We start from the raw sequence: 8,649 nt of genomic DNA, 5'->3' as shown, positions 1-8,649 counted from the left end.
CTTATTGGATATGGAAGTGTGGTTGCCTGCACTCTCAGGAATTCATTTCAGACCCTCACATGTTATTATGGGCATATAAACTAATGACAGTTCTGGTGTTTATTTTCTTTTGGGCTGTTATATATGCCTTTATTTTTATTTTTTTAATCCTCACCTGAGGAAATGGAGGGAGAGAGAGAGAGAGAGAGAGAGAGAGAGAGAGAGAGAGAGAGAGACATCAGTTGATTGCCTCCCATATGTGCCTGGACTGGGATCGAACTCACAACCTTTTTGGTGTACTGAGCCATCCAGTCAGGGCTATGTCTTTATTTTTAGTACTAATGAATGTGGTGTGTGTGTGTGTGTGTGTGTGTGTGTGTGTGTGTGTGTGTGTGAAGCAAAAGCAAACACATCATGTATCATATTCTAAGTTATAGTATTTGCCTCCAAGTCAGAATTTAAGGACTTATTTCTGGTGATTATGAGGTGACATACTGAAAAGTGAAGAGCCACATGCTGAGGATAGCAGGGTGGAGAGGTGGGAAGAGCATCAGCTTTGATGATATGACTGAGCCACTGAACCAACCCTGAAATGAAATGCTTCCAGATTTCATATAATGTGAAATAATTGCTTTTATTACCTAAGGCATCTTTACCAGGATATTCTTTCCTGTGCAACTAGATCTATGCTCACTGATATCCCTTATCACTCCTAGATAGCTCCAGAAACTAAATTGCATCATTACTTCTTGAGGGGATATAGGAAAACACATATCGACAGACACATGCATGCACACTCAATTTTAGACATTCTGAAGATATGATCACAAGGAATTCAGAAAATAACACAAGAAAGTAAGAAAAAAAGAGGAAGAAACAGTCTAAATGACTCTTCAATGATTCATCTCAAATCTTGACTGCAATGACTTCTCATGGCTTCTCTGAGTGATTCCCCCCCTAAGTGATTATTGACTTCCCTCCCTCACCCTGACTGCCGGTGTGTCACTGCCAACTCAAATCTGTTAAAACATGAAACCTTTTCCCCCTCCACATCTCTACTTGCTGGCCCTCCTTCTTATAAAATATCTATAGTTAACTCAGTCAGCCCTTCTGGGTGACAAAACTTTCCATCCTGGAACCGTGGTTAACCGCCGAGAAGGCTCTGGTGTGAGAAATGTTGCTGTAACTTAAAGCCTGGATTAGCCACATTTTGCATGACCTTAAGGTTGAGCTGGTTTCTCTAACCACTGCTGAGATTCTTACAGCTAATTAGAGCTAAATTTCCTATGCCATTTAAGAAAATATCAAACAACTAGCTGACTACTAAGCAAAAGAAATAGAGATTGTAGGGATCAACCAAAAAAATACATTCGTTACTAAAATAGCTTAGAAAAGTCATTCAACAAACAACTACAACCCACAGGGGAAAAAAAAAATCACACAAGAGATTCTAGAAAGAGGAAAACCTGATTTTCAGAGTTTTAAATGGAGAAAAAAACACAAATGGTCTTTTCAACGAAGGATGCTGGAACAACTGGATCTCCACCTACTTCTACTTGAACTTCTACTTAATTTTCAGAGCTTCTCTTATGTCCACCATTTCTTAAAAATAACCAGCCTACAATAATCCAATGCCCAAGAGACATATTTTGGTGGCAAATTCTGCTCCCCTACACTCATGTTTGGTGGTTTGGTGCTGGCATATGGCTGTGCCACACGACTCCAGCAACCTAGCCCAGACTTTCTATGGTGGCAGTATTACACAAGGCAGGTTTTTTAGCGTGCCCTTGCATCACTTCTGCCAATGCCCCATTTTCTGAAACAAGCCCTGTGGCCAAACCCAGATTCAATGTGGGAAGGGACTACACACAAGGGAATGGTTAGGGAGGAGGCTTGTCCGTTACTGAAACAATATACCACAAATTTCAACCATATTCAGATGCTTAAATAGTATAAACTCTAGGAATGTATTCTAAGTAAACAATCAGAGGTATGAAAAGACGTTCATTTAAACGTTCTTCAAAGCATTTTTCATGATAATGAAAAATTTGAAGCAGTCTAAATGCTCAATTATAAGAGGTTGGACAAGCATACCCATATGATGGAATATAATAAAACCTTTTAAAAATCACTTAACAAAATGATAGTTATTAATATCAGAAAATGTTTACAATAAGTTGATGGTAAACCTTTTAGAAAGCTGCCATCCAGGAAGTGCTCCCGGTACATAATAAATATAAGGCACAAAGTTCATATGGGACCATTTACTTAACAAATGTTTGGCACTGCACTGGAGGGCCACTGATAGCTGGGAAGTTAACCTGTGTTAGGAGAGATCTACTTCACCATGAGACGTTATCTGTGCCTCCAGCCGACCAACTTCAGCAGGGTACTATAACAACACCCCTTTTACTTTTGGTAAGTTTTGTTAACAACACGGCCATTTCTAGAATGTGATGTTTTGCACTCAGCTTAGTGTACAGGCAGTTTGCTTTCAAACAAATAATACCTATCTTACATATAAATAACAAAGTGTAGTTATATCATGTTTTAAACTTTTTATAATAGAACTAGAAGCCTAGCGCATGAATTCATGCATGAAATTCATTAATCCCCTCAGCCCAGCCTGCACCCTCTCCAATCTGGGACCCCGTGGGGGATGTCCAGCTGCCGGTTTAGGCCTGATCCCAGGGATCAGGCCTAAACCCACAGTCAGATATCCTTCTCACAATCCTGGACCACTGGCTCCTAATCGCTCATCTGCCTGCCTGCCTGGTTGCCCCTAACTGCCCCCCACTGCTGGTCTGGTCTCCCCCAACTGTCCCCCCTGCTGGCCTTGTCTCCCCCAACTTCACCCCTGCACCCGCGCCGCCCCCCCCCCCCCGCCAGCCTGGTTGCCCCTCACAGCCCTCCGCTGGCCTGGTCCCCCCCACACAGCCTGCTGTTCAGTCATTTGGTCATTTCTCACTAACCCCCCTTGCCAGTCTGGTCGTAGGCAGCCATCTTGTGAGGGTATGAGGGTTAATTTGCATATTACCTCTTTATTATATAGGATATTTCAAACATACATAAAAGTAGATTAGTATTCTGATCTCCCATGTACCCTTCACTAGCCCCACCATACATCCATGGCTAATCCTGGCTCAGCCACACCTGCATCCTCTCCTGCCACACTTGTAGATTTTAAAACAATTTCCAGCCATCATATTACTTCATCCCTTAATCTTTCAGTAATTAGCCTAAACACTAAAGGCTCTTTTTTTTTTTTAGCCTCTCCTGAGGATTTTTTTTAATTGATTTTTAAAGAGAGAGAAAGGGAGGGAGAGAGAGAGAAACATCAATGTGAGAGAGAAACATCAATCAGTTGCCTCCCATACATGCCTCAACCAGGGATCAAACCCACAACCTAGGTATGTACCCTTGTAGTAGGAAGTTAGATAGGCATGAGCAGAGCAAGGACAATGGGCCAGGTACAGAAGTCACTAGGGTGGAAAGTCCTGGGTGCTTAACAAGTACAATTGTAAGGTGGGACCTCACCTCCAGGGTGACATTTCCTCCCCTAGCATATCCTTGGCAATTCGGTTTAGACCCCCTGACCCTTCCTCCCTAGAGATAACATCTAGGCCTCAGTTGTATTTCAGCTCCAGGCTCAGAATAGCAGCAAAACCAGACCAGTGACACCAAGGCTGACCTCAGGACCAGCTGCATTGGATAATGACCCCCTCCCCCAGCACCAACGAATCAATCAGTAGAGACCTAGACCCTGAAAGGACACCTGGAAAGCTAGTGAGTATTCCATTAAGATCTTCCTGTGGGACCTCCCCTAAAATTTCTACCCTGAAATCCCTTAAAACCCAGGACCCAGGGCGCTTTCCCTCCCAGGAGCATGCCCCAGCCTTTCTCTTCCCTTTCCCAGGCACCTACCATTACCTTCCTCGCTCCCCAGATCCAAGGGCCCTTCCTTTACCTCTATATCTTGTTTCCTAAACCCATTTCTTCTACAAATTACTTCTTTTATCTCAGTGATTTTACAAATAAATGTTATCTTATAGTTTCATTCTGGGCTCTGAATTCTTTCTTAGCCAGCTCCACAGGAATATGAAGCAGAAACTCTGGGCACTGGCCTTTGTCTTGGCCTTGCTGAAGAGAGATTAGACTTTTTCCATGGTGGGACAGAGACAGAACATTGGAAGTGCAGGGGCAGACATCCCGAATAAATCTTTCCATGAGACCACAATCTCCTGTGCATGGATCCTTGCAAAGCTTTTCTTGAGATCCTGAGGAAGATCCTGTTTTCCACCCACAACAGTCACACCAAAAGGAGCATCCACCTCCCCCCTGTTAGGTCTGATCAAATAATTGAATTGATACCCCTTCCCCTGGGAACTGACCTTTAGACCACTTCACAACCAACATTCCCTTTTGCTTAGACCATAGTCCACTTGCTAAGACCATTATCCTTCCCCTCGGGACCCTCCCAGGAGCAGGACGCACCCAGAGAGTTGCCCACTGAAAAAGCCCATCTAGGGTCTTTTAACACCTCTGACTCCCCATCCTTGGGTGCTGGTGCCATATGGGGACTCAGCCCATCTGGTCCCCAGATGACCTAATAAATTTGTAATTCTTTACTTCTTTGGGCCTCTTATGTTCCTTCTTCAGGGATCCTAACACGCTCCTCTTGAGAGTCACATTTTTCTTATTAAGGCTCCCATCTTATTTTTTGCAAGTCTCCCTGTTTCCAAGCATCCCTAGTGTTTCTGGTCCTTTACCTTCCTTCTCACCCACCTCTCTTGCTCCTTTTCAGAACAATGCTCTCCAATATAATACTCCTCACCCTACCTTTTAAACTAAGATCTCTTGTTTGAGTAAGCTAAAAGGTTGTGTGTTCTGCAAATAAGAAAAATCTTTCTTCAAAGAATCTACCAAAAGTTCTCATGACTCAGTCCCTAATAGTATTTCCAAGAATCTTACAGTGTAGAGGAACAAAAGATTAGCCCAGCTTCATTTTACAGTTGGGAGAGTCAGGAAATGACAAATGAGTAACAAAGCTCCTAGTTTTGACCAAACCTAGCTATGCATTCATGGGCATCATTTACAATTGACCTGCTCTGCTCCAATGTCAAAGGTATTGTTGATGTAGCAAGGGAGACTTCTATAGTGGAAATAAAAGAGCTGTTCTGTTGATAAAGGGAGGAGATAGAAATTACAAAATGCTCTTTTAAAAATATAAAGTCAAATGCCACATGATTGCCTTTATAGGTGGAACCTAAAGAACAGTATAAACAAAACAAAATAGAAACAGACTCAGATACAGAGAACAGAGTGATGATTGCCAGAGGGGAAAGGGTTTGGGGAAATGGATGAAAAGGTGAAGGGATTGAGAAGTACAGTCATTAATATTGTGATAACTACATGTGGTGCCTGTTGGGTATTGAAAATATTTGTAAAGCATATGAATGGCTAACCATTACGCTGTACAACTGAAACTAATACAAAATGATATTGAATGAAAACTGTAATTTAAACATTTTAAAAATACAACAAAAAAATTAATAAAAATATACAGTCCTAGTACCAATTCATAGTTATTCAGAGAAATGCACTCCACTGAGGGTGACCTTGGAGACAGGATTCTATAATTATGCCAGGAAGGGGGAGGTCAACATGCACACCCCATGACAGCCTTGGCCCCCACTATCCTTACAAGAGTAGCACCAGCCACACTCCTGCTGGAAGTGCTTTTCTCCATTTGACTCCCATTTCAGGATTATCTGTGGTTTGCTCCATGTTCAGCCCTGTGCAGTTACCAAATGTGTGTCATCTGAGAAGCCCAATGCATGTCATCTGAGACAGCCAAGAATCTAAATATTCTCCTTGTATTGTGGTGTCTGAAAAGGGTGGAGAAGGCACCTTTGGAGGGAAAAATGGGGGCCTATGAATTTAGAAGGAAAAGGAGAGTCATGTTAGTGTTTTGCAGTATCTAGCCTTACCCCTCTATAATTACCGTTTGTCAACATTTACATTTGCATTTAAATGAAATCCACTGTGCAATCTTCTGTTTTAAAAAGGAATTAGGAAAAAAATACTATGGCAATTCAGTTCTGGATTTTTTACATCACCTTGGATGGCCAGAAGTCTAATGTAGAGTGAGTTCTGAACAAAATAGCACTTTCCTAGGTTGTCTTATTACAGAATGGAATGAAGGAAAAATCAGCACTTACGAGGTGAATTTGAAGGCAGATATAGTTACAGGCCGGATAAAGTGCTGCTGGCAAATGATTCCATTAACTGAACAGCTAAATAGGACCATTTGACCAGAGAAGCAAATGTTCCAACCCCGGTGCCAGGGCTACTAAAACTGAACTCTTAAAAACCTGGGTGCACTGGAATTGAGGGATTTAGACATAGCAAGAGTTCTAGTTCTAGTTCTCAATACACAAATCAGTCAAAACATCTTTTTTTTAAAAAAAAAAAAAAAGTCTATTTGGTATTGATGTAAGAAATTTCTAAACCTATACAGAATTTTTTTGAGCCAAACTGACAACAAATGCCAGGAGGCAAAATCTCAACAGATTGAGAAAATGGCAGTTTTGCAGCTTATTTTATGTTAGAATCAAAGAAGGGTTGCATGAAAGCCATTGGTGGTAGATTAAGGGGGCAGGAGAGATCAAATCAGGGGATATCTCTGGGACTGGATAAAAAATAAGATGGAGAGACATACCATTCTTTTTTGTTGTTGTTGTTAATCCTTACCCGAGTTTCTTTTTCCATTGATTTTTAGAGAGAGTGGAAGGGAGGGGGAGACAGAGAGAGAAACATTGATGTGAGAGAGACACACCAATTGGTTGCCTCCTGCACCTGCCTGACTGAAGCAGGGATTGAGTCTGCAACGGAGGTACATGCCCTTGACCAGAATCAAACCTGAAACCCTTCAGTCTAAGGTGGGGGGAGGGGATACTCTATCCAATGAGTCAAACTGGCTGGCTAGCGTGACACAGGTTTCTTTTATCTTGGGGGTTACAGGGTAATATTAATAATGATCATTTATAGCATATACTAGTAGAGTTGTTATTCTGGGAACAAAATAACAATGAGGATTCCTGGGATCTGGTGCTAGGGTAGAGAGGTTGTGCCCTGAGGGGGTCTAGAAAAGATTACTCTGATATTTCAAAGGTATGTTATCTTGGATCAGGGGTGGGGAACCTTTTTTCTGCCAAGGACCATTTGGATATTTATGACATCATTTGAAGGCCATACAAAATGATCAACTTAAAAATTAGCCTGCTGTATTTGGTCCAACATTTAATTAACTCACCCCTAATACCTTGGCAGGACTAGACCTTAGTGATTTCTCCGGTCTCATAGGGCCAGCAGGCCGGAAGTTCCCTATCCCTATCTTAGATGCAGAAGGACAATAGACAGGCTCACTCAAGATAAAGATTGACCTTTGTTAAGGAAGCAACAGGCCCAGGATGTGACTACACACCATGATCTGCTTTTAGTTAGAATGTGTATGATCAGACCATCCTATGTGGGTACTTCAGTCTCTGAGTTTGTAAGGCCCACCATGCTGGCCTCTCCTGAGTTTGTCATGTTTAGTATGTGGCCCCTTTTTTGTCCATATTGGGATGTTTTTAAAACAGACCTACACTAGACTAGAGTATTGAATCAGCAAAACTTAAATAGCCTTTTCTTTGTCCTTCGCCCTTCTCTACTTCATGGCTACCCAGATGCCTGCAACTCTCTCCACCTCTCAGTGGCAATAACTTGCTCACAAGAAGGGTCCAATATTAATCATTTATATCTTTCCTCATGTGGATTTAAGTCAATGTATTATTTCTCTAAAAGGTTTTCTCTTTAAGTCTTACTCTGACTTATGGGATGTTAAAGGGGAAATGTATATTTGGCACATGTTTGGTACCCTAATCTTTACCTGAGGAAATGAAATTCTTTTGGAGAAAAAAAAAAAAGATTCCCCACTTAATTTATAGGATAATAGCAATGTCTAGACTTAACCTGGATAGACAGATATATTTATTCATCCACTCACCCCAACTAAATCTTAATAAACTGCATTTTTAAAAGAAGGAACACAAAAGAAGCCTGGGGAATCTGAGATGTATAACCATAAACTGGTATATTAGGAAACTGAAACTAAACAGCTTCAGTGGAGTGTATACCCATCCATCAGCCTGCGTGCCTAAGGGCAAGGTGCAAGCCTGGAGGGGTGGCACATATTAGCAGCATGACTTCCCCCTCATCACCTGTAACCTCAATACTTTTCAGGACATGCCTGGTCAATTATAATACACTCTGAAACAGATCAACTCTGGGGAGGGACGGGGCATCCTTTCCTATTCTCAGTGATCTCAGTTCCCGTTACCACTTCAGAAAGATCTTTTTGTCATACTTTAAAACACTCATTAAAGTAAGACTCAAAATAAATCCAAAGCCTTGTTTCATTAAATTGTTTTGGTCTCCTTGCTCACCAATAGTTTTAATAAAAGTGGTAATAAATCCTATATAATAAAAGCCTAATATGCAAATCTACCTAACAGCAGAACGACTGGTCGCTGTGACATGCACTGACCACCAGGGGGCAGACGCTCAACACAGGAGCTGCCCCCTGGTGGCCAGTGCGCTCCGACAGCCAACCTCCCGTGGTCCCTC

This window comes from Myotis myotis, unplaced genomic scaffold (assembly GCF_014108235.1).
Source record: "Myotis myotis isolate mMyoMyo1 unplaced genomic scaffold, mMyoMyo1.p scaffold_m19_p_8, whole genome shotgun sequence".
NCBI lineage: Eukaryota > Metazoa > Chordata > Mammalia > Chiroptera > Vespertilionidae > Myotis > Myotis myotis.
This window is presented reverse-complemented; position numbering follows the sequence as displayed.